This window comes from Parasteatoda tepidariorum, chromosome 3 (assembly GCF_982258835.1).
Source record: "Parasteatoda tepidariorum strain Cologne lab strain chromosome 3, Ptep-v5.0, whole genome shotgun sequence".
Classification (NCBI taxonomy): domain Eukaryota; kingdom Metazoa; phylum Arthropoda; class Arachnida; order Araneae; family Theridiidae; genus Parasteatoda; species Parasteatoda tepidariorum.
The window spans coordinates 93,970,414-93,986,013 of record NC_141757.1 but is presented as its reverse complement, the minus strand read 5'-3'; the positions used below and the strand labels follow the sequence as shown (position 1 = coordinate 93,986,013).

Below are 15,600 nucleotides of genomic sequence, written 5' to 3'. Positions count from 1 at the left end.
AATTTTTTCAGTACTTTTGTTAAAATCATTTCTGAAGCAGGTACTTATCCGAAGAAGTTTCGTCATCACCACACCAACAATGCACCGTCAAGTAACCTGCCATTTATTCGGAAAGCGATAGGTATTTGATTTACAAAATAATGTAGTGTATAAATAATAAATAGTAGTAAAAAGAAATTTAATAGTTTAATGATATAATTGCTTGCGAAGTTTTTTTTCTTTTAGCATCTAACGCAATGAATGACTTGCGTGTGTTACTTAATCATTAAAATATATTCTATACACAATCAATTCGTCATTACAAAAATATCTGCTCAAATTTGAATTATCATCTTTTTCACCAGTTTTTTTCAAGCTTTACAACTTTCCCCATTTTGCCACAAGATCAGATGATATGATTTTGATTACAAACTCAGAAGAATTTCTACCCCTCTTTTTATTCAAAATGACACAATCCGGCATGATAGTTTATAAGATTATTGAAAAAGAAATTTGCATCCAAATTAGTTTATGAACCATTCAGAATTTCGGTAAATGCTCAATTTTGCCTGCATTAAAAAGAAAAAAAAAGTGCACAGCAACTGCAATTACAAATTTTTTAGAGTCTTACTGGAAGGCTGCCCATGCAACTGAGGTAAGTATTAATTACATGAAGATAACGTTAAAATTCCACAAAGTGAAGAGCATTTAAACGCTTCGACCAAACGTTTTATTTTCGTTTCAAAGGGTAGTCTCAAATCAGTTAAGTAAACGTTAAAAATTTAGGTTAATTTTAACCTAAAAACGGCATAACTATGGTGATTTTTTGACGTAATTTGAACGAAGTAGGCTTCTTTTTTAACGCATTTTTTGCGTTATTTTAACCAAATTATTAACGTTTATTTTTGGTTATATAAATTTCGTTTTTTTGCCGTGAATAATGACTTTTTTTTAAAGCTTATTTTTACTATAGGGAATTTCGTAACTGATTCTTAACGTAAATTTTACTTAATTTATACCAAATCGTTTTTGTTTTCTTTTTGGTATTTTCATTTCACTTTTATTTTGACTGAAGAGAATTTTGTTGCCAATTTGCAAGGCCCAAATTTGACCAAGTTGGTTACTTTTATAACGTTTTTTTACGTTGTTTTAATTAAGATACACATGTATTTAAGTATTGACGAGAACTGTGTGTGGTTTCTAAGTCTGATGGAATGATAGAAGTACCAAAAAAAATTTGAAAAAAAAAAAGACAGTCGGATAGTATCAAACGATACCGGATTTCACTATCGATTAAATAATAGTGCGTACGAGCAGTGAAAAGATGAGAGTGGGTTCGAAAAGTGTTCAATAATGTTTAATTGGTACGCATTTAAATATAGGGGATACGAATTATGATCAATTGATAGTAGGTTCGAATACTAATCAAATGATATCTGGTTTGAGTTCTGATCAAATAATATTGGGTTCAAGCACCGAGAAGGCAGTAAGTTTGAGTACTGATCAAATGATAGCGGATTTCGGAGTTTTGATAATAATAATGATTTCAAGTTCTGAAGAAAAAAAAGGAAAAGGTTTAGATCAAAAGATATTTAGGGTGGTCTGTTTATTTTAACTGCACACATTTAAATGATATTCTAAAGCTATTTGCATACATTATGTAGCAATTTTGTTAAAAATTAGTTTAAAAAATGAAACATTGTTGTCGTTGACTGTTGTAACATAATTTGCAAGTTCACAAAAAACTTTATGAATCTATAAATTCATTCACTCGCCCATAAATAAATTCACTGCTGTTAATATACTTACTCGTAGTTAATATGCTTATTCACTAATCATGAAGCAATGTTAATCTTAAATATGAAACTTGTAACCATTCCCCCTCACCCCTTGCTTGTTGAATGGTTTAGTGAAGAGATGCAGAACTGGAAAATGCCCTCAAATTGGAAAACTAAATTGTCAATTTTCTGCTGCACACCTTTCGAATGATCTTTAGTAAAACTTAGATGTAAAGAATTCTAACTACAAAGAAAGTTGACCTAAGAATATATGATTAAAAAAACAAAAACTAGAAATACATTTTCCAAACAAATAATATTTTTTTAAATAAGCAAAATAAATACTTTGTAAAACTGGATCTTTTTTGGCGTACGTCTAACCTGGCGCCCATTCCTTTCGCCGACTATGCATGATTACGGTAAGGAGATGCGTAGAGTCGAGTTCGTAAAGGCAATCCAAGTTGTTTCTCAATAATCCTTGCTGTCTTGGATTTCAGGTTAAATTTCTGTTTTCTTGAATTTTTTTCTCCCCTTTTTAACAGACTTTTGACAATATTCCACAGCATGCTACTTTTAAAAAAAGGGTGAAAGAAAAGTGTGTTGTTAGACGAAGAAAAATAGCTGTTGGTAATTTTTTGAATTTATATTCAATTTTCCTTTAAAATTTAAAAAAATAATAGTAAAAATATGTTATTTTGCAGTTTTTTTTAAAAATTTTATTTAATTGCAATTTAAACTGAACTGTAATTTATATTCTTATAACGTTATTTGAACAAAAACGATGCTATTCATCAAATATCTCAGTACAAACAAACATTGGTGTAATTTTGTCAGGAAGAATTAGCAGGGAATTTAAAACATCGCATGTCTCATATCTCAAAATGTGACTAAGTGACGGTACTTTATTTACGTCGCACTAGAGTTGCACAATGGGCCATTGACGATGGTCTGGAAAACATCCTTAAGGATGATATGAAGGCGTGCCATCGCTGATTTGGACGTGCTGATTTGGTAGTCCGATGACCTGCCTGAAATCGAGCACTTTACGGTAGAACAGTTTAACGAGGACCGATACAGCGCACCCTCGGTCCCTACGTAGGCTGATCACAGTGGTCACCCACTCGCTTACTGACCACAACCAGTGATACTTGACTTCGGTGATCTGCTGGGAACCGTGTCTTTGTGATCAGTCTACTGCGGGACGATTAAGTGACGGAGATGTATCGAGAGATATAGCCCAATGAAGTTAAAAGTTTCATTTGGGAAAACTAAATAAAGGGACATTAAAAGCAAATTTATCCTCCTCTTCGACAGTTGCGTTTGGTAGAGAGAGGTCTCTTAAGGAAGCTAGTTTAAGATAAATGTGAAAAAAGTTGTTTCTTTTCACTCATCAGCCCCCTCCCCAACCGTAAAGCATCTGAGAGCCCTGATGGATCACGGATAAAACGTTCGCCTTCCAATGAAGTGACCCGGGCTCGAATCCCAGCGGAAAAAATATCCTCAGTTTTAGACAGATCTTGGGTTTGAGTCCCTTTGCCATGAGGCCTACCGTGGGAGTTTTTCGTGGCTTTCGTCTCCATGTAAGGCAAATCCTGGCTAGTTCTATCAAAAGTAATCCGCGACAGCAAATTTTTCCCAAAACTTGATCCAGTAGTTCCTTTTTCTTCTAGATTGAGTTCAAAATTACAAGGCTACGGCGTTGAACATTAGTAGTCGTAAACCTGAAAATTGGGTCGGCTGTTCAACGTTGCTTATAAAATAAAATTAAAGTGAAGTAAAGCATCGGAATCTATAGTTCTCTTCGGCAGAAGAAGCAATCAGAATTGTGCAAAGAACCACAGAAACGCAAACGAAGCCTAAATCGAGAACATCATAAACATTCTTGAATCCTAAATTCTAATGTCAGGCAAGTTAACAGTGTATGTATCAATTGTTTTGAATTATATTGACATCCATTGTTTGTGAGTTAATAACATCTGCAGGAAGTTTCGTTTCGCATCATTTGAATTCGTGGACTGACAATGGATTACATTTTGAAAAAAAAAAAAAAAAAGCATCGTGTGAAGCAATCATGCGATATTTTTTTACGCAAAAGTCAAATAAAGTTTGTGCTCTTTTATTGTTGTTTTGTTTCAGATGAGCTTTCAAAATTTATTTATTTCATAATATTTCCTACTAAAAGAAAAGAATGATTTTTGACAACAAGAATGCAAGGTACAATTAATGAGCTTGTACATCCTTCAAACTATGTCTATTCGAATCTACACGCGTGAAAATTTTTTAAGAGACTGGGCCCCCTGCTCTCTTCACTATCCAACCCTATAAGTGTTTTCATTTTTCTTAAAAAAATAATTCGTTACCGCAAAAAATGTTTTTTCTTCTAAAATATATAATTATTACAATTTTATGCAAGAAGTTTTTGTTTTAATCGTAATGAAAAAAAAACTTTGATTTGTAAAATAATCAACAGATTGAGTGACTCAAGAGAATAGTGATTTTACTCGTAATAAAAAATTTACTACACATTCAGACTCAAAACGATCGTAAATTAAAAGAATATATCCATTAACTACTGTACTTTCTTTTTGATAATATATTAAAGGCAAGCATTAATAGATTTCCACCAAAAATGGACAACTTACCTTACTTAAAATATAAAATTCACGAAAAATGCTCTTAAAATTGATTCAAATTTCGAACATATTTTTAAAATTATTTAACTTAGTGCTTAGTTAAATAATTATAAACTTAGATCTAAGTTCATAATTAAAAATGACCCTTGCAGAAAACCAAATTTCAAGTCTCTAGTTACATATTTTCGAGATGCATTAGGGTACATACAGTATTTTTTAGACCAAGTTAAGCAGTTTCTCCACCTTTATTTTTCAACTATTCGATAATTTCTTTTTATCCAACTAATTATCAAATGTTATTTTTATTATAAACCATAGTAACTTCTGGCACATTTTTTCCAAGATTTGAAGTTTTCACGAAATAAAACTTAATTTTTCGCAAAGTTAGGTGCAGCAAAAAATTCGCAAAAAAAAACCAAAGTATTACAATAGCTATCGAAAAAATTTGAGTATCAAAAAAGAAAACTCGTATTAACTTCATAGATTAAAAATATGTTTTCCTGTAAAATTACAACCCTGCAGTATCATTTCTACAAATTGCTGAGTGACCCGCACAGATTGAAATTTTCCAACTAATTAAAGAATGTTATTTTTTTTATTCCATCAAACTCTAAGAAGAACTCATTTCTCCTTCTACATTTTTCAATAGAGCTTCTACATTTTTCAATAGAGCGAAAGAAAGAAAACAACTAATTAATAAGAAACATTCGTTAAATTAAAATCTTTTTATATTAAAAAATCGTTAGCGCCACTGCAAATGTTTTGGGTTTTCAACTCAACGTTACAATTGGTTTACCTAAGCAAAAACTATGAGACTTAAATGAGAAAAACTATGTTATATATATATATATATATATATATATATATATATATATATATATATATATATATATATATATATATATATATATATATATATATATATATATATGTAAAATGATGCAGTCGGACCGAGCAGGAAAACAGACACAGGATTTTAATTAAATCAGAGTAACTTTTATTTGATCATTCTTAGTTGAGTGGGAGCGAAAAAGTGATGTTTACTCCATCAGCAAACAGTCTTTTTCTGGTAGGGAAAATCTTGCAAAAAATCCGAAAATGCTTTTATTTAGGGAAAAGAGGGAAATCTCAGAAATTACTATTGGTTAATTAAATGGATCACGCGATTCTCACAAGGCTTAAAAGGAAAAATATCTTTATTTAAATTTATGTATAGTTGGCTAAAAATAGATTTCGAAACAGGATGTGGTTTCTTTAAAAGTATCATAAAGTGCTTCGATTCGAAGAATTAAGTAGTAATAAATTAGGAGTTGTTTTATAACGAAGAAACTAACATAAAAAGATTAATTGAAGCTTTTTATGTTACATCCATTTTATTTTTTTCATGATATTGTTTAGTTCTTTCAACTGCAATTTTCCTTGCTTCTTCTATTGGTGGAAAAATTTCTTCAGATAAAGGATGATTAAATGGGAGAGTGCCAAACATTAAATAAGCTGGTGGGAATTTTGTTAATGAATGTGGAGTTAAATTATATTCTTCAGTTACTTCTTTTAATAATTTAGGCCAAGGAATTTTTTTAGAAGAATCATTAATTTTACATTTTAAACGTGTTACAATGGTTTGTCCTAAACGTTCAACTTTTCCATTAGTTTCAGGTCTATGGGCTGTAGTTAACAATTGTTTGATTTTGCTATGTTTAAGAAATTTTTTAAAGTGGGAAGAAGTAAACGCGGCATTTCTATCACTCAAAATACTTTTAGGGGTTTGAATTTGAAAAATTTGTGCAAAAAATTTACATAAGTTTCCGTAGTTATTGATTTAGATGCAAAAGACCACATATATCGAGTGTGATGATCAATTACTAAAGTCAAATATTTTTTGGTAGAATTGTAATAATTAAAACCACCTACACTATCGATTGCAATTATTTCAAAAGGTTTGTCAACTGGGGGCATTACCTGAAGTAACCCAAATCTTTTCTGTCTAGGTTTTTTATTAATTTGACAAGTATGACAATGTTTGTTAAAATTTGTAATGTCCAAAGTAATATTTTCCCAATAGTAAACAGGAGTAAGTAAATTAATAGTTTTTTGAATTCCGGGATGGCCAAATTTTTTATGAGTAATTTCAAGTAATTTATGCCTTAAAGAAAATGGAACAACAATTTTGGTAAAACCCTTTTTACGTATACACAAAACATTATCTATTTTAATAAAATTTCCAGTTAAATTATCATTTTGTTGGGCTTCGCGAATTTCATCTAATTGCAAAAGATGTGAAAAATGGCTTACATTATTTAAATCAACATTACTATTGTGTTCAATATTGTCAGGAATATCTCGGGATAACATGTCAGCTTCAAAGTTTAAGGTGACTTTTGTGTATTTTATATCATAACCATACATACTTAATAGTAAAGACCATCGGAACAATCTACCTTTTAGATTTTTAACATTTTTTAACCAAACTAAAGCCGCATGATCTGTATGTATGGTAAATTTATTTCCAAATAAATAATGATAAAATTTGTTTAATGCATCAACAATAGCAAGACATTCCAGTTCTGTGATTGCATAATTTTTCTCATAGTCTCTAAGAGAACGAGAATGGAATGCTATTGGATGTAAGACACCTGAAACATCTGGCTGTTTCAAAATTGCTCCAACACCACTTTGACTTGCATCAACAAAAATATGACATGGTAACTTAGGGTTAAATATTTTCAAAATTGGTTTACAAACTAAAGCATTTTTTAAAAATTCGAATGCTTCTTGACATTTGGGAGTCCAACACCATATTGTATTTTTCTTTAAGAGATTATTCAAAGGTGCTCTAATTTTAGCATAATTATTTATAAATTTATTATACACATTTATTGAACCTAAAAATCGTTGAAGAGATTTAACATTAGTTGGAGGTTTCAAGTTTTTAATTGCTTCAATGTTATTGTTATCAGGAGTTACTACACCATTTGATATTTCATAACCTAAAAATTGAACTTTAGTTTGCAAAAAAGAACATTTAGAAGCTTTTAATTTTAAGTTTTCAAATCTACATATTTCAAAAATTTCCTTTAGATGATTTAAATGTTCTTCAAAACTATTAGAATAAATTATGATATCATCAAAATAATTAGCTGCAAATGAAACTTTATATTTAGTGAGTATTCTACGTATTGTTCTTTGAAAAATACTAGGGGCGTTCTTCCACCCAAATGGCAATCTTAACCATTCGTATAACCCACTATTGGTGACAAAAGCAAGTTTTTCAGTGTCCTCAGGGTTGATTGGAATTTGCCAATAACCACTTACCATATCTAGCCTACTAAAATAAACACTGCTCCCTAATTTATCTATAAGAGTTTCTATAAGAGGTAGTGGTTCTGCATCCGATTTAGTAATTTGATTTAATTTTCTGAAGTCTATACACAATCTACTTTTTTTATTTTCATCTTTTTTATAAGCTAGAGTTACTGGAGCAGAATAGGGAGAAGAACTTTCTTTAATTATATTATGCTTTAACAATTCTTCAATTTGTTTATCTATTTCCTCTTGTTGTTTTGGGGAAGTTTTGTATGCTCGTAAGGATACTGGTAAGTCTGATGTTAATCTTACCATTTGAGGTTCAATTCTTATTGCCCCTACATCATATTTATCTTTAGCAAAAATATCTGAAAAATCTTCTAAAATTTCCTGAAGTTGGAAATTTTTTTCATCATCTTGAATTTGCATAATTCCGTCAACATGATTTTGACAATGTTGGCCACCATTTCAGTTTTGCTATTTAAATCTTTATTTTTAATCCCATTTTTCCTTAAATTCACTTTGTTTACATTTTTATTTTTGTTTATTCTCAAGTCCAAAATTTTATTTTCCATAACAAATTCTTCCTTTTGTTTATTATTATTTGATTTAACATTTTTTCTTTTATTTCTACTTTCCTTATTTTTATTCTTAGCTTTATTTTCTTTATTGGTATTTTTATTGCAATCATTAACCTGGATTTCAGGAGAAATGTGTAAAGACAAGTTGCTTTTATAATCCGAAAAAGTGATCAGTTTTCTCTGATTTTGCATTACAACTTGTTTATCACAATCAATCACAAATTTAAACCCATTACATTCCTTTAAACCCAATATGGCATAAGGTAGATCAGTATTTAAAATATAAAATTCCACTGACCTAGCTATATTTCCAATTTTTAAATTTAAAGTATAAGTGTGGTTAAGTTGCAAAATACCTTTTGTTTGTTTTACATTAACAAAGTTCTTTCTTTCTTTTTGGACATTAAGTTTTTCAAAAAGTTTAGTTGGGATGATATTTAAAGTACTACCTGTATCAATATTTAACAGGATAGTTTTATTTGTCAAAATCGGATGTTTGTCACTTTCATAGTTTTCATTTTGTATGTATCCGGATACAATTAATTGTCAATTTTTTGGTTGGTCACTTTCTTGTTTATGCTGAGTTTGATTCTCAGCCATAAAAGAATTAGGTTTGTTTACACAATTTTGGCCCCAATGATAAGCATTGGTTATACCAAGCTTATCACAGTATTTACATGGCTTAGGAGGCAACTCCTGGGAAGCCTGGGCGAAATGACTAGTTTGTTGTTTATTTCTTTGAAACTTTTCATTTTGAATTCTAGGTCTAAATTGGGATTGTTGGTTATAACTTTGATTAGGCTGGGGAAAATTTTGATTTTGTCGAGGATTATAATTTGGATTACTTGAGTTGTTAAAGAATGGCCGCCTTGGTACCCAGCCTTGATATTGTGGTCTATATACATTAAATTTAGATTCTGGTAATTTTTTAGTTTCAGTTTGGGGCAAGACCGTAGGTACATCATGAATTATTTTCGAGACAATAGTGAGCCATTCAATTGGGGTTTTAGGTTCTTTTAAAACCAAAAGTGTTCTGATTTGGTGGGGCAAACCAATAGATAGACCCTCAATTATATGTTCATTACTTAAATTTATTTTTCGACCCAACTCTACCTTTTCGGTAAAATATGAATTTAGGTCTTTAGCTTGGCCCGAAAATTTTAAATTTTGAAAATCGTTAAAGCCAAATGGAGGTGAAAAATAATGCTCTCTAAAAATTTCAACTATTTCTTGATATGAATTACAATTAAGACAGTTATTAATATACAATTTCAAAGCTGAACCCTTAATGAATTTTTGAAAATTTCTAACTTTCCATTCGTCATTACATTTAGCATCTAGAGTTTGTTTTTCGAAATGTTTGAGCCAGGATGTGAATTGAACACCAATGTCCGGCTCAAAGACTAGTATGTCTGGTTTATCCTGTACACTTTGATCCATACTTAATTTTTGTAAATTATCACTCAATTCTTCTTCAGAATTATCTGTATTGCTTTTGGCATTTTCATCCATTTTAAATTTGTAATTTTTGTCACTCCGTAAGGGCATTCAAATAACCAAAATAAATTTTAACAATTAAATATAGCATTTAGAAGTAAATTAAATCTCATAGTTGCTTATTTATCGTTACCTTACGATAAACATTAAAACAAAATTTTAAAAAAAATATTCAATTGATCATATATTACAACACATAATATAATTAAAACGAAACTAAATATCCTTTAACATTTTTATGCTAATAATATTAAATCAATTTAATAAAATAAAATTCCTCAAAGAATAAGTAAATTTCAATAACAATAAGTTTTTGAAAATGCAAAAATAAACAATCAAAATAAGAACAATGAATAAAAATTAATAATCATGAAAAATTCATAATCATAAAAATTAATAATCATCATAATGAAATATCAAGAATGAGAAAAAAAAAATTTCCGAATGTAACCAAAATCTATTATTATTTTCGCTGTTCAAACACCACATATTTTGATAATCAAAAAATATTTGTAAATTATTATCAAAACAAAAGCACGGATCGAAGTAAATTTTCATTATATGAATATCATTGAAGAATTTTCCATCGAGGATTATCACTAAACACTGGGAATCACTGCGCGAATCACTGCACTATCACTAAACTGCACACGCGAACAGAATCGTAGCCATTAAGATGAACTTCTGGAAATGTAGAATCGCTGTCACTTTGAAATAAGCAGGAACTCACAAATATGGAACAGATGGTCTTTAGAGGCATGGAATTCTCGAAAAGGGTAAACGAAATTTTTTTTTTCTTTCTTAATGTTTTCTCCATAGTCGCACCATTCCAAGAGTAAACACGAGAAGAGTTAGTTGAAAAGGGGAATAAACCATCTTCTTCGTTAAGATGAGTCACTGACTAACGCCGAAATTGATAAATTTGCAGACTATGCTTTCAAGGTTCATCCAAATCCAATTAATTTCGCAGCATTGGCAATGAACTGCTAAGCATTCTCTGTGAAGTCTTCGATCCGTTCGTTAATAGGCTCAAATCTTCTAACATAGTAGAAGTGTGTTCTTTTAGTTATTTTTTTTTATGTTTTGAAGAAGCATTTAATATTATCCTGCGCCCGTTTCATCAGTTCTTAAAATCCTGCTCGGCTTGTAAAATGATGCAGTCGGACCGAGCAGGAAAACAGACACAGGATTTTAATTAAATCAGAGTAACTTTTATTTGATCATTCTTAGTTGAGTGGGAGCGAAAAAGTGATGTTTACTCCATCAGCAAACAGTCTTTTTCTGGTAGGGAAAATCTTGCAAAAAATCCGAAAATGCCTTTATTTAGGGAAAAGAGGGAAATCTCAGAAATTACTATTGGTTAATTAAATGGATCACGCGATTCTCACAAGGCTTAAAAGGAAAAATATCTTTATTTAAATTTATGTATAGTTGGCTAAAAATAGATTTCGAAACAGGATGTGGTTTCTTTAAAAGTATCATAAAGTGCTTCGATTCGAAGAATTAAGTAGTAATAAATTAGGAGTTGTTTTATAACGAAGAAACTAACATAAAAAGATTAATTGAAGCTTTTTATGTTACATATATATATATATATATATATATATATATATATATATATATATATATATATATATATATATATATATATATATATATATATATATATATATATATATATATATATATATATATATATATATATATTTGTTCGAAAGATATTAACATTTTAGGTGCTTTTTTCGTTACATGTTGTTTTTAGCTTTAAATAATGATTGTTTATCCTTTGTTGCAGAAAAAAAATTTTCTCTCAAGATCTTTATTTAATAAGCTCGTGCTTGATTTGATATGAAAAATATTAAAAAAAATAAGATAGTAAAATGTCAGATGTTTCCAGATATAATCTTAACATTTATATCGAGATTTTTAAACTTTTGTAGGGAAACCCTCCTTTATTACTTCTTATTAAATTACACAAACAAGTAGAGTTGATAATTTTTCAAATCTAGATAATTTCTGCAATTTTTAAAGATATAAAAAAACTTAACGTGAGATAAAAACCGCTTCTTATTTGAATTGTTATAATGGTATTTATAAAGCTCTATCATGAGTAAAATTATTTCGCTTTTTTTTTCTAATTAAATCACACAATTTGTATTTCTAAGTTTTGATTTTTTTTTTCTTTTTTCAAATACAATCAATTTTATAAATCCAAGTAGGTTTCTTTAGTGAAGATTAACATATTAACTAAATGTTCTTACATAAAAATACAATATTCTTTGTTTTTGTGGAAAGTATCAACTTTTAAGGATGTACCCGCGGGACCTAAGGAGAGAAGTAGGTATTCTTAAAAGCATCTTCGTTATTTTCTGATTCCATTCCCAGATTAAGATATTTTTTTAATCCGTCGTCACATTAAATACAGCTTGTTGGAAAATAATATGTTATTCTTATAACTGTTCAGTCATTTGCGACTCTTTAATTTTCGTCCTCTTATGATATTAGTGCCAAATGTGTGAAGAGACAAAGTTTAGAAAAAAGCATTTGTGTCCTGGAAGATTGGAATGGAAGATTTTTATTCCATCTATGTGAGAAGATAAATATATTAAAAAATATTTTTAGTTTTATTTCATTTTTTAAAATGTATCTAAATATTCCACTTACAGGGCATTGCCATAATCTTTTGCTCTGCAACTTTATGTTATTTTGCTAACATAGGAAAAATTCTTCAACCTTTATTTTACATTATGTCAACAAATTCTTTTCACTTGAATTATCTATAAGATCATAGTATAATTCATTATAAGTACCTAGCTTATAATTCATTAATTAGTTATAATTTATTTACCTTTCAAGAGTTGAACGGTGATCTCTTGGATATTTTTTTTACATTTGCACTTTTGAACCTTTGACACATTGAAATATTAGCACTTTTTTGCATTGTAATTTTGGATTCTATAAGTATAATCAAATTTAAAAATCTAAAAATAACCTTTAAATGTTTCTCTCTGTTATATTTTGTTCCAACGCAAGCAAATTTTAAATGAAAATTTGTCAGCTACTTAAAAAAAAATTGTCCAGATGTACGATGTCTATGTGGTATCGTGAAATTTGGAACAATCATGAACATCTAACGCACATATTTTCCTATATCAATTACTGCAACAAAAATGATTAACACAGGGTATTTTAGGAGTAATGTTCTCAATTTGATAATGAGTGTATTAATATTTTTTAGAGGTGAAGAAAAACTGGAACTTTACATAAGGGATTTTAAAAAATTAGAGACTACCCATTTAAAGCCAAGCATAGAAATTAAGGCCAAGCACAGTGTGGTATTATTTTCATTGATATTATTTGAATACAAAACAAAATTTAGTACCTGAAATTAAGATTTTACATCCGACTAGGTGCGGAGGCTTTTTTTCTAAATTTTTTGTTATGTAATATTATTTGTGCATTTTTTAAAACATCATAGCTTAAAACTTGCTACTAAAGTAACGAAGCAACGATGCAAACATAAAAAATATTAAAAATGGTACATTTTTGGTAAAAAATCGGCGAAAAAATGGAACAACTCAAAACGCTCTAACACAAAATGAATTTAATATAACTAGTTTTCCTTTTACTTGTATCATTTTATGACATAGGAGAAGGCAATGACCCAAAAACTAAGAAAAATTTTAAACATTTAAAAAGTTATAAGCTTTTGAATGTTACAACACAAAAATTCTTTAAATTTTTTGGGGTAGCAATTAAGAAAAAAACCTCTAAAATAACAATCATGCTATATACACATTTATCAGTGGGTCATTGCCTTCACTAAACATTAATTAATAACTGTGAAAAATTTCAACTTGATTACTTAGTAAGTTTTTAAGATATAATGTTTTACGAATGCTAAATTTACTCAAAAATAGATTTTCCAATAAACGTGTTTAAAGTTTACATTTCAAGTTTTTTGTGGTATATGTTGCTAATATTATTCTAAAATAACTTCATTTCTAGTTAGCTAATCTTCACAAATAAAACAGTTTTAGAAACAGATGTGTGAGGGGAAAAAAACTTGTGAATAAAAAAAAATTTAAATTTTTGTCAAAATTGACGTTTTAGACCTAGTCGGATACCTTAAGAAATATAATGGTGAGTATATGCATCATTAGACAAATCAATGGGCAAATCATTTATATGTAGATACACTAGTTTTTTTATGAAATTTGTTTTATTTAATTTACAGAACTTGCAACTTTAATCCATCATAAAAGCATGTAGCTGGAATAAACAATAAATGGAATAATTAGACATTTTCAAAAAGTCAAAATTGTAAATAACCGTTTCAAGTGGGGGAAAAAACAGCATATTTTAAAAATAAATTCAGCAGAAAGTGAATTAAATTACTAATATCTGAATTGAATTACTAATATCTTATAGATGTCTTCAGAACCCTTAACAATAGCAGAAAAATTAGGTTAATGAAAAAATATGCGTTAAAGTGTTAATATTTTTTTTTCAATTGAAATGGGGAGTTTACGCAAATTTGGCCGAGAAATGGTTCATATTTAAGTTTTTAAAAAGTTTAAAGAAAATTTTTTATTTATCTTAATGTTGGAAAAAATAGACAGTTTATTCTGTGTGGGGTTAGTATTATTGACCTTCTTCTATTAAAAGGTACCCCTAATTAGAATCGAATTAGTGCAATCAAAAAGCCCTTCACGAAGGCAAAATTTCTCCCAATACTTGATTCAGGCGATCCCTTGTCTTCGTTTATAAAATATATGTAAAATATTTATAAAATGACGTTTATAAAATATTTTGGCTAGGAAAATCTATAGATATGACTCGATGGAATAAAACAAAAAGAATATTAACTAGGCTTAATTATAAACTACTTCTGGAAATTTTCGCCAGTATGCCGTGACTATTTAATGAAACAATATAAAATTTTGCACATTTCAAGAAAAGATGAACATTAAAGAACAGTCGGTATCAAAATGTTTTTTATTTGGCCATTAACTTTAGAACTATTTTATGACAATAAAGTTGTTGTTTTTTCTCGCAGCGTAAATCAGTTTAGCGACACACTATATTATCAGGTTAATAAAGTTTTCTTTTGCAGCCGTATACTAAAATGTTTGAAAAAATGGAAAGCGTCTCACTTTCTTCAAATTTCGAATTAATTAAATAGTTTATAATTGTATAATAGTTTATAATATATATATATAGTCAAACCCCGCTATAGTGAACCTTCAAGGGACCGAAATTTTGGTTCACTATAACCGGAAGTTCACTATATCCATTACGCAAGAAATTTAACTAATGGTTCCCAAACTTCACACTTTTATTACACATTATTCAAATAAATGACTGAAAAATATTATGTAAAAGCAAAAAATGTGTTATTTTTCATTACTCTTCATCTAGCGTACAAAAACAATTTGAAATCTTTAGTTGATGATCAATCCTGAGCAGATATGGAAACACTTCCCGACTCTCAGATAATTTTTCCTGAATTTCTGTTATTCTGCTTTTTAAACCTGTCTAACTTGGCATTCGAGCACATAAAAGTTTTTTTTTGTTTTCCAATGCAGCAGGCGATATAGACGTTATCCTAATGCCGTACAGAGATCAAAAGAAAAGAAAAATACAAATACAGAAAGATATGAAATATACAAAATTCAAAAGCAAAACATCAAACACAAAAATTAAATCAAGAACTTAAATTGAACAAAAGTTCTCTGGCCTCCCAGTACCTCACCCAGGCTAACCATGGAAGGTTTTTGTGGTTTTCCTCTCCGTGTAAAGCAAATGCGGGTTAGTTCCATCCAAAAG

The 15,600-nt window shown here is 29.2% G+C and overlaps 1 protein-coding gene across 1 annotated transcript in view; it reads left to right on the top strand.

The window, feature by feature from the left end:
* LOC139426981 (uncharacterized) overlaps positions 1-15,600 on the top strand; it is a 45,650-nt gene that overhangs the window by 22,933 nt on the left and 7,117 nt on the right. The window lies entirely within an intron of this gene.